General features: G+C 41.5%; 1 protein-coding gene across 2 annotated transcripts in view; it reads left to right on the forward strand.

Annotated features, from left to right (window-relative positions):
- Positions 1-964: 964 nt before the first annotated feature.
- The window catches only part of LOC124175109 (discoidin domain-containing receptor 2-like), a 59,037-nt gene continuing 42,891 nt past the window's right edge, over positions 965-17,110 (forward strand). For both annotated transcript variants that reach the window (XM_046555009.1, XM_046555010.1), the window contains exon 1: positions 965-1,506. The gene's annotated coding sequence lies outside the window, so the exon portion shown is untranslated. The remainder of the gene's footprint in view (positions 1,507-17,110) is intronic.

Below are 17,110 nucleotides of genomic sequence, written 5' to 3' on the forward strand. Positions count from 1 at the left end.
GGGCGTTTTCGACGATCTCTGGATCACCAAATGATTTCTCACGATTTCTTAGATTCCATACGATTCCTCAAGATGACTAAAAAAAATTTCTGTAATTCTGAATGATTTCTCGTACCTACCAATGATTACTAACGTAGAATTTTATTTTAAAATCACTGATTACAGTGTGACTTTGATAATTAGGATATGATTTCGAATGATATTGACACCGTGATTACTTAAATTTTGTACATTTTGTGATTACGAGAGATTACTCGATAAACAATTTTACTCCGACCAGATGATTTCTCACGATTTCTAAGACTCGATACGATACCTCAAGATTGCAAAGAAAGTTTCTGTAATCCTAAGTGATTTCTCACGACTACCGATGATTACTAATGTAGAATTTTATTTTAATATTACTAATGTCGTTGTGATTTCGGAAATTACCGAACGATTTCGAATGACATTGACACCGTGATTACTTCCATTTTATATATTGATTACCAGGGACCACTAGATAAATTTCTCACGATTTCTTAAGGTTACGAAAGATTTCTGTAATCCTAAACGATTTCTCACGACTACCACTGATTACTTATGCAGAATTTTATTTCAATATTACCGATTTCATCGCGATTTCGGAAATTGCCGAACGATTTCGAACGATATCAACACCTCGATCCCTTGAAATACCCCACGGTTGATTTCCCCCGATTTTTGGCGCGCATTTTTGATCCGCGAGTTCTCCGAGCCGTGAAATTGTTTCCTCTTTCGTCCCGACGGACTCCTGACGGACCAAGGATGGACAACTTATTGTTAGAACGTAGTTTAGAGGCCGAGGACGGTAAAAAGTTGGGGGAGCTCCCGGCAGACGGCGTTCGCGTGCCGAGCGATCGGCGCCCCGTCCCAGACTAACTTGCGGCGCCTTAAAGCTCTCCGCGTTTCAACCCGCCGTCAGCTTGTCAGTTAGTGCCGCGGCGGCGTCGAGGACGGAGCGTCGATGCGTCGCCTTTTTAATCGAGTCGAGGGTTGCCGAGGATTCGTTTGAAAGTTGTTGTGTTTGCGAATGAATTTTCGCGCGTACCGTAATTAATTGTCCGAGTTGCACCGGCGACGATAAATGCGGGTAACAAAAGTGCCCATGGATTTAAACCGGATGAAAAATTGGTTCGAAAACTATTATATCCCATAATCGTGTGATTTAATTATTGTAAATAACGTTGCTGCAAAAGTTGTTTCCACACATGTGAAATATATGTGCAACTGAATTAATTCGTTTGGTTTGTTTATTGTTGAATTTTAAATAATTTGCGCTGGTACTTCTTTTTAACGAGTTTTAATTCAATTACGTGTCGGCTCTTTGGATAATTTTTTTATTTTTTTTTTTATTTTTACTATTGTGATGAAAACGACGATTATTACCGTGATTTAACAAGTTCGATGTAACGTAGATAACATAATTGTAACAGTGTGTGCGGGATTTGTTATCTTCTCGGCTTTTCGGATACAGTGTCTGCAAAGGTGAGGAATAACATCAATATGGAAAGAAAATTGCTAATCTTATCGATGGCGCTGAAATACAACAATCAAGTTACTTTCAAAGTCACTTTTGAAGCGTCTAAATTTTCTCTTCAAAAAAATTAATTAATACTAACTAAATGAAAATGTCGATTACTCGAACAATGGATCTTGAAAGTCAAAAAAAATCTAACCGAGAAGAAGAAAAAACAGATTCAAGCGCGTTGATAATAGTCGGCTGATAAAATTCTTCAAATTCTTGCGAAATTGAATTCCGTTCTAAGATCGCGCCGATTTTTAAATCTGGCGATAAATATAAGAATATCAGTGTAGCGAAAAAGTTATCTCGTAAATGTTGAGCGTTTCGAAACGACGTGTAGTGCATGCTTAAATCCGGATGCATAATATTACGCGTTCCGCCGTTCTCGGTGAAATTGAACATCCTGATATTACGCCAAGTTCCCATATTTTACATTACTTTTACACCCTTTCGTCAAGTCGAACCCCGCAGTTTGAAGTTGAAATTGCGAAATTTCTTCACCGCGATATGTCGGATCAGTTTTTACATTCGTCAAGCTCGAAAGTAACACCTATCCTACGGTTTGAAAAAAATTCTCCAAGACTCTTCGAGTTCAAGGCGAGGATGGGAAGAAGCATGCTCTCCGATAAAATGCATGTCCTAGCGCATCGCTGCGCCGTCGTTTGCATAAATCAACACCTCGGACTGGTTTACGCAGAGCGCTCGGAATTAATTATATATATATATATATATAATACTTATCCATGCAGAGACGCTCCAAGCGAAAACTATCGCTTTAAGGAGGCTCCACACCTTCGCTGACTGAATACGATGCCAAAATCCACAAATTGAAAAAAAAAAATACGTTATCAAAGTTTCGTGAACTTCAAAATGTCAGAATTACAGACAAAATTTAATTCGAATTTCATCGTTTCGCATTCCTAGAAGCTCACGATTTTCTGTAACGATTATAAACACACGGTGTTTCAAAAGTTTCGTTACTTGGACACGAATTCCCTGTAGAAGAAAAAAAAAAAAAAAAAATTTCACATTTTTTCAGCGCTTTTATGACACTCGTTGTACTTGCTACAATTTATCACGGATATACCGTCGTCATTTTTTAGTAGTCGATTTTTTCTCATCAGTATATACATCGCTTGAGTCGTTTTCCTCGACTAGAAAAAAAAAAAAAAAAAAAACAAAACGCGACCCCTTCAAGATGGGAGAAATCTTCAGGCGAGCTTTGATCGAATTCATGAATTTTATTAACCCAATTAAAGCTGAACATTCAAAAAAGGATGCGAATGCCATTATTTTTCAATTCGATTTATTATTCTTTTTGCTTTCAACTGACTCTTACAGTGAGAAAAAAAATGGCACTTACGAAAAAAATGGCACTTACAAAAAAAATGGTACTTACAAAAAAAAATGGCACTTACAAAAAAAATGGTACTTACAAAAAAAATGGCACTTACAAAAAAAATGGTACTTGGCCATTTTTAGTTCTCCTCTTCGCTTATATGAGAATAAACGTGATTTACGGCTGCAGACGAACCTTTTTAAATGCACGAAACAAATCTGCGATAATAAGTCGGTGTTTGTCATCCCTCGTTAATGGAATATCGGCGTGTAGTGTGCAGCAGGTGTGCCGATCTCTAAACACACAGTATAAGGTTACTTGCGTGAAACTGTGCGAAACGTTTATACTCCCTCGTTTGCTAATGCTCGGCCGAACTCGAATCGACTCAATGGTGTATTAAACCGATCGTAAATTTCATTGGCTTACGCCGTTGCAGCTGAGAGTTGTCCGCTGCAATCCGAGGATTTCTTGAGGACCTCTAAGGAGGTCCTCCTCTTTCCCTTCCTTCGGAGCACCTGACGCGAATTCCCCCGAAAGGATGAGACAAACGGTCGTAATTCATCCCGAATATCACCGTCTGTGCTAATTCGCACACTTTTCATAAATTTTATTACGCCGTCTTTTTTCTTTTTTGTTTTCTTTTTTTTTTTTTTTTTGTTCAAATTTGTCTATGTATTCATAAACTGCGAAGATGTATTTAAAAATGTAGAATTGAAATTATTGAAAGCTTTATGGGTGTAAAATATTCGTTTCGAATCGCTTGAAGAATATTTTTAATAATCTGTTGGATGATTGTGTTTAATTTCATACAGAAAAAACATGTTTTCTACGATTTTATCCAAACGTTATTTTGCGTCGTTTGCATCATTTTTTGTCTCGGTATACATAAGCTGCGAAGATATCTTTGAAGATACAGAATTTAAGTTATTGGAAGCTTGTGGATGTTAATTTTTAGTTTTGAATGGCTTTAAAATTTTGGATATCTTTTTCTAGAAAACTATGCTTCCGATCATTTCACCCGAAAGGTTATTTTTCGTCACGATCGTATCGATGACTAATTGTGATTTTACACGGTTACGCAACTATTAATGGAAATAAAAAATCTGCTTCAATAACTCTGTGCAAAATTATAATCTTCCGAATGAAACGAGACACTGTTAAGGGAAAATTGAACAAATTTACCATGTTTTTTAATAATTTTTGTACGATTTGAAACGCAGCAGAACGATATCCAAGCTTTTATTTATAAACACCAGTATTTTGTATTCTCATAATTTCAGATAGATCTTCGTAACTCAGGAATATGATATTTTTACAAACACTCTGCGCAGTATTTGACTGTCTCGCAATAAAGTTTAATAAAAATTCATCGATTCTTGGTTAACCAGTATTTTTAAATCGAAAAAGTGTAAAGCTCCTCGCATGGCGATGTCGCGTCGATTTTTCTGGAACCTACCGTCCATTTGTCAGAATTATAAGCTCGAAACCTGTTGTATGTATATAAGATGAAACGCAGGTGCAACGGATCCGTATTTCAACGTTCAATTAGCTACCGTTCGCGATGCTTTTTACGAAGCCGATATTTTTAATTTTTTATTTATTTATTGACACTTTTTTTCTCCCTCTTTACTTTTTTGCAAACAGCTTTGGTCTCCGGTATAACTGCTACGGTTATTACTCACAATTCGCGAGGATTTATGCGTGCGAAGCGCGTTAGTCCGAGTTTATGCTCTTACCTGTGCGAATTGATTGGAATTTATGCGTTCGTACCTGCGGTCGGATAAATTTGCAATCAAGAAAGTATCGCATAGACGCAAATCAAGTTTCTCAAGTGGGTGTGCAAAGTGTAAAGTGTAAAGTGAGACTTTGTAGCAGGTTGGTTGTAAAGTTATTAATTGTGTACATTGAAACGAGATAAATTTTAATCCCATGGATAAAAGCTCCGCCACTTTGCAATGTTTCAACAGATATTCTCGTCATTAAAGTTCCGAAAGTGTCTAATTCCAAATTACTTGATTGCGAAACTTGAGTGAAATTCCGAAAATTAAAATATACTCGCACAGCGTAGTTTGCTCAACGAGTGGGTGTAAAAAGATCAGAAAAACCGAAAGTCAGAATAACCAGGATTCCGAACGTAAAAATATCGAAAATCAAAAACAAAGAAAGATCAAAGTGGTGAAATTTCACGGAACTGAAAATCTTCGATCATTCGGAATTCCGATGCTTCAAATTTTTAAATCTTCTCATTTTCGCACTTTTCGAACTTTCACTCATCGGAGTTACGCCCTTCCGAAGTTTTGCCCTTTCAAAACTTTGAGGGTTCCTCGGGTTCCGGACCATTCGAAATTTTGATGTACCGTCAAAGTTTGATTTTTTTACTTCAAGTTTCGTTAGCAAAAAATTCGGAATTTGGCACTTTCGGAACTTTTCAAAATCGGAATTTCAACCCCGTCCCGTCACGCGGTGGAAATTGTTGTATAAAAAATATTCCGTACGGTAATACCTGCGATGTAAAGTACGACGAGGAGTATAATAAGGAGTGGCACGATATAAATCCTGGCGTGACGGTGAGTGGGAGGCGATTTCAATTTATCTTGAAATTTCAACCTCTCGAATGACCCGGAGTTGATTTTGTAGGCGGAAATTTCTCGCGACCGGGTGAAAAAAAATCCTCCGGATTCAGTTTCGCCAGAATTTAAAACTCGACAAGAAGCGAGCTTTTTACCCACCGTTAGAACACAGAGACCGAAAGGAAACGGAGGGCGAGGAGAGCCTCATTTCGTATTCAATTTCCACACCGTATATTCCCTTTACGAAGGGCTGCACTGCCCCATTGTCTGCTTTTCCCATGTCGAGAAGCGAGACGCAACGGCTTTATAATACGGAGAACGGGCTAATTATCAGTGCGGGGGATTTTTTCATGGCGTTCGTTCATTTCTAAACACACTGGAGGACTAATTGACGGGCCCCGTTCAAACAGGGGGCCCTGTTCAAACACCGTAAACTGACACCCCCAAATGCGATCGTCGCCCTCCTTCGCTTTCGGGTCGATCCGTTTTTCCGGTCATTCGAAAGCACCGCCGGTTAGACCAAAAACTGACACTAATTAACAAAAAAAAAACAGAAGTAATTCACTCTCGTATAGATCTTCGATTATTACACGATAAGGTTTGTTTTTATATGAATTTTTCATCGAAAAGTTAAAGTTTGCCGGAGCGAAGAAATTACGTATGTCTTGTGTTACTTTTACACTTGTAAGAATTTACAATTCAATAAAATTGTTTATCTACTACATAAATTCGAATTAATTTCTTGAGTCGTGAATAAAGTTTTGCATCTTTTTCTCGATATCAATTAAATATGCAACATGCATGGTGTACATTTTACCGAAAATTGTACTTTTTTTTTTTTTTTTTCTTTTTTTTTGGACGCTACCCTGGAAAAAACATCAAACTTCGGTTGTTTTTTCGTAAATCCTTGAAATAATTCTTTTATCACATAAAGCAGTAGTAAAAAAATTAAAATTTGAGAAGATGCGCTGTTTTTTTATTTTATTTTTTTTTTCCCCCCACAAAAACCACGTAACTCGTCGAACAAAAAGCATTCTAAGCACGTTTATTTATTTTTTTTTTTTCCCGACCGTAATCGAGAGAGACATTTTTCTCGACGGTGAACGACGAATTTTGAGATGAAAAAATTGGTAGGGAAATATCGCGGCAGCATCCGTCTGTGACAAATTTTTTCACGCGTATCACGCGGCCTCTGACTTTCCGGTTCGAATATACGAATCTGTGAGTCGAGTCGAGGCCGTGTAAAAAGCGACCGAAGCGCCGAACGGCATCCTGATCTCATTTATAACCGGGCCAATTACCGACTCCCCCCCCCCCCCCCCCCCCCCCCCCCCCCCCCGAGTAGGTTGTAGGTTGTACAAGGATGGCGAAGCGGAGCCCGCAGAGAAGTGAAAAAAGCTACCGACCCCCGGGTTACTCCCGTAACTCGATTCCCGGTTTTGCGCAATTACCGCTCCCGGAGCGACGACACCTCCTGACGAGATTACCGCCCCGCTTTCCTTCCTCGATCCGACGACGTGTTTTTAGACGCGCCGTTTAACCTGTTAAACAGATATGCAGGACGGGGGGGGGGGGGGGGGGGGTGATCCACTCGCTGTGAGACGAGTCGCGCCCCGCCACTGGGCCCATATCCCCCCGCCAACTCTACGACACAATGGGCCCTAAGGCCCCGTCGAGTTGACCCAGCTGCCCGCATGCTCGCATGCTCGTATCAAGGACGGATGAATCGGTACGGATCGAAAGTCAGGAGGAGCTTGAAAACGGTTCTCAAAATCCCCGCACTGAGGGAAATTTTCAGTTCCATTTACCGCTCGGTCCTTGACTATTTTCATTTTTTACCGCGATCGAATGATATATGATAATGATATCGTAGCACGAATGTTAAAAAAAAAAAAAAATTTCACCAAGTACATACAATCAGGAACCAAACGCATTGTTGAAAAGATTTTTTGTAGGCAAAAATTTCGGTATCGAAATTCGAAAATCTAGCCACGATTTGGAATCATCGGAATTTCAAGAATCAGAGAGTAATTTTTGTAATACATAAGCTGTGGTTACTCTGTATAATATATCGCATTGACTCGGTAATTCTTAAAATTTCGTATTCGTACTGAAAAACGGTTTAGGTCAGTGTTTTTTTTTTTTTCAAAAGAAAAAATCGATCCTGAAAAAATAAAATGACGAAAAAGTTGTGAAAAGCGAGGGATTGAGAGTGTGCGAAACGCGCGGAAACCATAACTTTTTGAGGTAATGATCGGATTCCTTGAGTTTGCAAAAATGTTCAAAAGCCATGCTTTCGAAAGTAAACATACACCTGAGACAGCATAAAAATTGAATCACTTTACGAGGCAATTTCGCAGTCTTCGGCACTTACGGCCCGACGCATCAACGACGCCTTGACACTTGAGAGTGGTTAATTTCCCAAGGAGTCCGTGTTTCACCCTGCACTCGAATGCTAATTCGTTGAAACAGCATGAATTCGCTATCGTAGAAGTTTGAATAACAATTCATCCGTAGTGTTGTTCGGCAACTGCAGTAAGAATAAGAGAATAATCGAGTTATTATTCGACGCCGGGTGGAAGAGAGTCTCTTAAACGGAGTACAGGTCGGTTGATGATATTAGGCCAATATGGCGCTCGGTCCCGGGGATATGGATTGATACGTATATAACTTTATAGACCACACCGGCCATATTGCAGCTCCCTTCTGTCGGGGGGATGGAATTGCGCGAGCTGGGGTAGGTACGAGACAAATGTGTTTGTGTGCGAAAGCAGGAGAAGAGAGAGAGAGGGAGGGAGAGAGATTCGCGCCGAGGGTTGCACCGGAGACTCGAGGCACCAGCTGTCCCGTTTAATAGAGCAATAAAGACGAGAATGGCGCTTTGATTTATATCCCACCTATTATTAACAACCGAGAACCAACTGAGCACCACCGATTTCTATAATACGCTAGCTGCATGCAAACCTCCCCCCTTCTCTTCTCTTCCGAACGCGTACCAGAAATTAACCCTTGCCGTCACCGGTTCCGCGGGTTTTTTCCTTCAACCCCTTTCTTTTCATCCCCCCCTTTAGCTTCTTCTCGGGCAGAGGAAGAGAACGCGCTGGGAAACCGTGGTGGGAATTGTGGAAGATGAAGGTGCGGAGGAAAGGAGAGAGAGAAAAAGCTCGACTTCGGATTTGGAAATCATTTTTGGATTCAGCAGACTCGCAAGTATAATATTTACCGAAAACGTCTCACGCAGCTGAAGAGAAACATTTTTTTATCATTTTCAATATTCAAGTTCGTCAAAATCGAACCCAGCGAGCTTTTTACACGCCTGTCAGAAATTAACACTTGCCGTCACCGATTCCGTGGGTTTTTTTCTTCAACTCCTTTCTTTTCATCCCCTCTTTAGCTTCTTCTCGGGCAGAAGAAGAAAACGCGGCCGGGAATACCGTGGTGGGAATTATAGAAGACGGAGGCGTGGAGGGAGGGAGAAAAAGCTCGGGAAACGAGGGACTTTATTAAGTTTCAAGAACTCGGGCGCTCGGCCCGATCTCACTACGTGGATATTATTATTACGCCGCTGCAACTCGCTGCTGCTCCTGCAATGCGTGGGCAAAAGTTATATTAGACGGCTACCAACCCTCGAATATCGTAGCTTGGCTGTTTATTATTGTTGTGATATATACGTAATTGAAAAATCGCGTATACCGAATGCAACGCTGCGGTTTCGCTCCAGCTTATTATTATTCATGAATGCAATGCTTAGGCTGATTATAATATAACTAAGAGAAAAGTAAAAGGAAGAGAAAGAATTTCAGGAATATTAAGATTTTAATTGAACGAAACTGAAACTTGAAAAGTGATTAGAAATTGAAAAATGCAACTCAGTTTTATCCTTATAATTCTATAAAAATAATTGGCTGTTCAATGTATTTCAAAAAATATTCATTTTCAGACTTCGATACTTTATTTCAACGAACATTAGAACCTCTGGCTGCTAATTCTAGCTGCTAGCTTCAGTCTCGTTTAAATTGATAAACTTGGCTTGAATTTTTATTTTCATTTTCTCTTCCACAACTCAACAAAGCTGAACAAAATATTTTATATATACGTATTTAATTTGAGAAGTAAAAAAAAAATATTTACAAATGTTTGGACAGGGTGTAGAAATTTTTTCAAAAATACTATGAAAAAACAAAAGAAATAAAAAAACTGGTAAGAATGCCTGAACCTTGTAAAAGTCTGGGTGGCCAGTCGATAATTTGAATTCAGAAGCGTTGATCGGGCGTTTTTTGTATTCCGTACATAATATCGGCGTAGTATACGTACGCGGTTCGGTTAAACGTTCGTGAATCGAAAAAACAAGGCCCTGTTCAAGGGAGTGTGAGAAAGTGTAATATAGGTACGTATACGCCAAGGGGCGGATAAAATCGTGGAGCTAAACTTTTTTCAAGTCGCGTCTCCCGTCATCAATCTATGCCCGGGGCATTAAAATGCATTAGGCTTAAAAGTTGAGCGAGAGGACAGAGAGATAGATAGATAGAGAGAGAGAGAGAGAGCGAGAGAGAGAAGCTGCGAGTTGAGGAGGGGGGAGGGAGAAAAAAAGGTCTAATATTACGAACTCGAAAACCCATCAGAACCGCCGCGTGGCGAGTGGCTATATATTTATACGAGGGTGAAAACTTCCCTTATTTACTCTTATATTACGAGCTTTGGTGAAAAACAGGAGGAGAAGAAAAAGAGAATAAATAAATAAACGAAGATATAAAGAAAGAAGGAACGAGAGAGAGAGAGAGAGAGAGAGAGAGAGAGAGAGAGAGAAAGTAAATTTATATAAAACCACGGTGTCGCATAATTTTAACGAGGCACCGAGGAAGTTTTTTTTTTTTTTTCTTTCTTTCTTTCTTTCTTTCTTTCTTTTTTTTATTATCTTCTTCTACCGCAAACCGCAATATATCGCAATTACAGGATGAAGCCGCATCGCGATGACTTGTGGCTGCAGAAATTGGGTGTCAGAACTCGGTTGAGCCGCTCCGAGCTTCCGTAGTGGAAAGGGAAAAGTCAGTTTGCGAGAACTTTGGGTATTCTCATCACGTATATACCAGAAGCCACGCGGCTTCCGCCCGAAGCGATTCGATTCGATGTGAGAAACCCGCGCAAAAGTCGCGTGAAATAAAAGGGGGACACTTTTCTAATCACGTTCGAGAACGTTCTCGTAATTATTTAATTACGTAGTTAATAACACGTGTTCGCGGAATAAAAAATTGCATTTTTTTTTTTTTTTTTTTTGTTTTGCACACCTCTGCAACGAGACCGTTTCGATTATTCTCATCGAAACAGCGAAGCGCATGATTAAAATCCCGTGTTCTCAGCTTCGCCTCGGTCCGGAATCTCATCGGTGGAGTCTATTTAATTACACTATCTCACCCAACGCTGCTGCGCCTTGCCCTCAGCTAATAAGCTGAGCTATGTATTTTACGGGTCATTTCCGAGCGCTGGAACTGATAGGGCAGAAATCGCTGCGCTCGCTGCTTTTTCAAGTGATTTTTTTCAAGTGTTGCATCATCGAAGCTCGATAGCGAGCCGGGAATTTATGTCCATTTAATTGAGTAAGAATCGTGAACGGAAGATTATTTTACATTTTCAATATTCAACTTGGTCAAAGTCGAGCGCAACAGCGAGCTTCTAGACGCCTGTCTTTTGTTTAAACTGCTTATTTATTTATTCGAAGTATACACGGACAAATCAAGTGCCCTTTCAAGTTCAAACTCAAAATGAATATTTGCCTCGAGGCAAGATGATTGCCAATGTACGAAAGAAATTACACTTAGATACGTTCAATGAGAATAGAGTTAAATATTCGAAGAATAGATCCGAAGACCATACCTTCGAACCGTTTTGTGGACACTGGGGATCGTCGAATATCTATTTTAAGATTCAACCCGCTGCATGAGCAGCCTTCAAGATTGTAATATCGGGATCGCATTCGGGGCGCGTCGGGCTGAGTGATATTTAAATGTGAACGACCGAGATAGAGCACAAACACTCGTTGCAAACTGGTCTCTCAGAGCTGCGCCATCGGCGCAAGATCACGACTCGTAGTTACAACAGCTTCCTGGATTTATACCTGGATCAGGATTTTGCAAGAATCCAATTCTTCTCATTTCATTTTCGTTGTGTACACGTATTCAAGCATATGCACGGAAAATTTCACGTCGATCCGTCAAATATTCTCAAAGTTACGCGCACATTTGCAAAAACGTCCGGGAGCGTTTGAAAGTGCTGTTGAAACTTTGAACGCGTTTTTCTCAAAACTATGTTCGCACCGCGAGACACCTTTTTTTAGAAGTGCTCCCAGAGAACGACTATACCAGCTTTAACAATCATTATTTTTACAAAGAAAAAATAACCGAATGAAGTTCAATGTCACCCCAAAATCTACATAAACGTTTGTATTAATAAATCGAAACGTCTCTTTGTAAAAATCATTAAAAAATCGCATGTTTCCGCCCTTCCGTCCAGGTACAACCCCTTGAAGCTTTTCGCAGCTTTCGCTGTGCTCCAAATACCCGTTGCAGCTCAATTAAAACCGCGACACAATGCCGGTTTAATCCAAAAATTTCCACCACGTTACCAAAAAAATTTACTTTCTTCAAAGCTTCTCACAGGGTGCGAAAAAGCTTCCAAGAAAACTCAGGCCCCGGTTGTTATCAGGATCCTCTCCGGCCGTCAAGGGTGATTAATGCCAGCTCCGGCCCGCGGAAAATTGGCTCGTCGCGTCGGAGTGACAAACGAAAAGGAGAGAATAAAGGCGGCGAGGAGAGGGAAAGGAGCCCGTTTTCTCAGGGATTAATGCGCCTCACGTGCCCCTACAACCGCTCACACTCAGGTATGACTCGCCGGTTCGTCCCTGATGGCCAAGGGGGGCGCGGCGCTGAGAGGGGGGAGGGGGGGGGGGGGGGGGGAGGGCCAGACGGCGTTACGCGTTGACGCGTTCCCAGGTTGCAATGCGCGTCGTCTCCGGTCATGCGTAAGTGCGACGTGAAGAGTTCGCGCTCTTCGCTCGCTCGCTCGCGTCTGCGCATGCGCAGCTTGAGGGGGACTCACACTGGCGCCAACTTCCGGTCGAACATCCCAGCTCTCAGGCGTAAATGACATAAATATGCAAAACTGATAGAAGACTAGTCATCGTCCTGCTGGTCAACTACAGTTCGTTCCAAGTCTCGCCCTCTCCTTCCCTCTGTCTCTATCTTACTCTTTCGGCTTTCTCACTTTTCATTTTTCACGACGAGATCCGTATAATAAGAGCTTTTGTTCGATGATCGTTGAAGGATTGTTTTTCTTTTTTTCTTACGTGGAATCCGTATGCTTAACTGCCGTTCGAATATCTTCCCAGAATGAGGCTGAAGTCAGTAACGTTATTTCACGGCTGCAGGGATGTCGGAGATTCGGTAAATCATAGTCAGGGAAGATGTAGGAACATTTTGTAAACTTGACTACTTCGAAGTTACTATAAATTCGCGAAGTGGTAATTTTGTTTTTTTTTTTCCTCTCAATGTTTCGTTGCTTTGAAGTTACTGACTTCAGATTCTAATCCACGGTTTGAAACAAAAAATCTTCAGCAACGTCATTTGCGGCGGTGATATTAATGAGCAGGAATGAAACATTAACATACCCATCAGTATGCATATGGAAAGGAATTTGAATAGGTAAAACAAGCCAAGATGTCAGGATTTTGATAAAAGGTTGTAACCGCGGTTGTAACTCTCGAAACGAATGAATTCCGGTGTCTTTGATCTAATTCATAACGTACACATGTTACATATAAATCTCCATTATTATTTTGTATTCTTTTTTTTTTCAAACCGTTTTTTCTCTCTCCTCCCAACTTCTGATTCAGACTGTGGGTCACATACTTCTCATCCTTTAAACGAGTATTGAAAAATACATGGTGCGGCCCGGGTTTTGGATACCGGAAGCGCGTGGCGCGTGTCTGTAGCCGAGTAAACAACCGTTCGTAGAACGGAATTGCGATAGCTGCAGCCTGGGATGAGCCAGATAGCGGAATGGCGATACCAGCGCAACAGCAGCCTGATGTCACCGTTCACCAGACAAAAGAATCCTATCTGTACGGACGTGATGGTCGAAAGAACGATTTTTCATTGTTCCAAAGGAGGACTGCAGTCATGCAGCCCGTCACGGTGTGACGTTTTTCTCATTCGACGGGTACAATCGCGGCCTGAGTTTGAAACCAGCGGTGGGAAAATCGCTTTTTCAGTCTAGGAACGGGGTCAGAAACCGCCTAGCCAAGAATCTATCCGGCTGTCTTGACGTCAGTGTCGTTAATCAACCGCGAAATGATGCGAAACGGACGCCTCTCCGTCCGATCGGTTCGTTCAACTTCGAATCATGCGGAAGCGAATTCAGACGGAGTTGTTTGTCTCCCGGTTAGGTAATTAATGTCATTGCTGAATTTCAATCGTGAAAGCAACCGGGACTACAAACCGATAGAAGGAAGATGGCATAAAAAGTTGACGAATCAATGATTCACATTCAATCATAACGCGGTTTCAGTTCCCTTTCAATTTTCAGATCATACGACGTTCATATGAACTTAGTTTGAAGGAAACAGAACCTAAGAATCTGACATTGATCGTTAAACTGGTCAAATTTTAAGAAAAAACCACACAATGAACTTCCAAATCTTAAAAATTAAAGTACTAAAACCTAATTTGACGATCTCAGTAATCGATTAAACCCATTTTAACGCTATTCAATCTACAGCACCATCATTGGGTCTTTAAGTTTTCCTCTGCAAATATATTATTACAGGGATATTCAAGTGTTCACAATGAATAACCCAAGTCCTATTTTGACGTCATTTTGATTCAATAACATTTCAACTGCATTTAATCAACGTTTTTAAGAATAACATTCAAGTTCATATGAGTACAAAATTGAAAAGTTGATTTTTACATTGAACTCTAATACCTCTGGAGGGTTAAAGCAGGTTCTAAACAGACCCTACTTCGATCATGAACTTGGCAAATCTTGGAAGTTTCAGACATTTTTAGCACCAAAGTAGAGTTTAATGTTGCGTAGAAGATGAACCTAAATTTCTACTGGTGATGCACATATCATTATGCGACAGGATCGTACTTCACGGGCACCGATCAGGGCGCCGTTGTGTCATCGATATATATTGACCTCCATTGAACCCGCAAACGTTACTGAGAATGGTCGACGCAGCATTACATTGCGAAGATCAAACCGACAATCAGTCCTGCAACGCCGACGCAACGAGGCGGAATTTTACCGTCCACATTTCTATCTTCATTGTTGCACAGACTCCCTGCGTTTTTCCTCATGCGCGCAAACGGTGCAGGCAATCGAAAAGAGACCCGATATCGAATCGTGGATCCCAGAAGATGATCGATATACTCTGTATACGCCTACCGCACGCAGTGCATCCGTCGAGTGACAAAAAACGCCCAGCGGTCCGACTCGACGCTGCGAGATATCAATCAAGCCCTGGGTCCATAGCAGACTAGTTTTTCTGACCCAGAGTCTCCGACCTGACTCGCATTTCGTTAGCCTTACCACAGCCGAACTTCCGTCCGACTGCGTATAAATCGCTTCTCTTTTCTCCGAGGTATGATTATTCGTCTTGACTTCGATCCTCGTTATCCACCAAGTAATTGATCCGCGAAAAGACAGATGGCGAAAGGATGGACGACGCGGTTGATCTGAAGCCGAGACACGCCGCGGGATCGGAACCCAGCATCGGATTCATCTGCCCTCCTAACAAGTCCTAATTGAAATCTCTCTACTTAGACGCGGCCGAGATATGCCCCCAGTTTCTCACGTCGGGTTACACAATTGGCTCTATTGTCGCCTCGAACCGGCTCTGCATGAACGGAGACTTACTCCAGGCGCCGGGCATCCGCCCAGCTCCGGCTCTCACTGAGCTTTCGTAACCCACCAACGGCAAATAGAAAATTCAAGTACCGTGCCATGCATCCGCTGCATCGAACGTTGTTTCGCTGCTCGAGTCTAGGCCAAATATGTACCCAACGGGACGCGACCTCTGCAACTATACGACCCAGTATCAATATCCTCGGTTAACCGACGCGCCATTCGTGATCCATGGTCCAAAGATACCTACTTGTTCACTGGTCTCCTGTTGATCGATACTCGGAATTACCTTCAGAGACGCGGTCATACTGATCAACGTAATTGAATTTTTGAGTAGCCTGTCGTCTTTCCAAGCCATGGTAATTAGTAGCTTCTTCAGGTAACTGCGAAAGAACTCCAATTAGTCATTCGGTACGTGAAGTTAGTGGTAAGAAACTGTGTACAGATGTTAATGTTTCAATGGTTCGGTAACAAGTCACACGTCTACGAACCTTGAAGCGTATGCTTATTCATAATTGAAAATAGTACCATATCCATTGAATCTTGGACATTTTTTTGGTTACTCTGTTAGCGATCCCCCTTGACGGATCCAGGGTCCAGAGATCCATGATCACTCGACTAAGGTTTACAGTTGAATTTTTGAGCAGCAGATCCTCTTTTCAAGCCACGATAGTTAGTATCTTCTCCATGCGACTTAGAAAGAACTACGATAAGTGATTCGACACGTGAAGTTAGTGGCAAGAAACTGTATACAGACGTCAAAGTTGCAAAATGGTTCGGTATCGATTCACACTTCCGCAAACCTTGAAACGTGCAATTGTTCATAATTGAGACTAGTACCACATCCATTGAACCTTGGACATTTTTTTGGTTATTCTGTTAGCGACCTCCCTTGACGGATCCAGGTTTCAAGGGTCCTTGATCACTCGGCTAGGGTTTATAACTGAATTTTTGGGTAGCCCATCCACTTTCCAAGCCACGGTAATTAGTATTTTCTTCATGCAACTTAGAAAGAACTCCAATCAACGATTCGACACGTCAAGTTAGTGACAAGAAACTGTATACATACGTCAACGTTGCAACGGTTCTGTAACAAGTCACGTCTACGAACCTTGAAGCGTGCGCTTTGTCATAATTGAGAATAATACCATCTCCATTGAATCTTGGACATTTTCTTGGCATCTCCGATTACATAGATGCGATAAAATATACTGCGGCTTAAACAGCGTCGAGCGCAAAAGGAAGGGAAGTAAAGAGTTCGGAGTACAAAGCGAGCCGTCGTAGAGATAGCGCGTCGGTTGTGCAGGAACGGAGACAGCTAGTCTTAATTCAACTGACGTCATGGCAAGAAGATGACAGCGGCAAGGAATCACGAAGGGTGACTAATAGACTCGGTTTCCGAGCGCGGGTTATGTGTGTATAATTTATATGATCAGCAGTGTTCTCTTGTGTTGTTACACGTAGTGCGACGCATAGTCGACTCTACTTGACTCTAACGACCGACCTTTGAGATTGAGCCCACCGGCAACGGACTTACACATTAGTACAGTATAATATACGTTGCAGCGAATGCATAGAGAGAGAAAGAGCGAGATAGAGAAACTTGGTACTGAATAGTTTTCGACAATAAAACACCGCCGCCGTCTCTTCATCAATAGAAGTGATTCACTGCACCCGGTCTGTTGGAGTATCATCAACAAAGTACTGCGAGCCACTCACAGTCCTCTACTGATTTATTCCTCGAACAGATATCACGTC

Source organism: Neodiprion fabricii, chromosome 2 (assembly GCF_021155785.1).
Source record: "Neodiprion fabricii isolate iyNeoFabr1 chromosome 2, iyNeoFabr1.1, whole genome shotgun sequence".
NCBI lineage: Eukaryota > Metazoa > Arthropoda > Insecta > Hymenoptera > Diprionidae > Neodiprion > Neodiprion fabricii.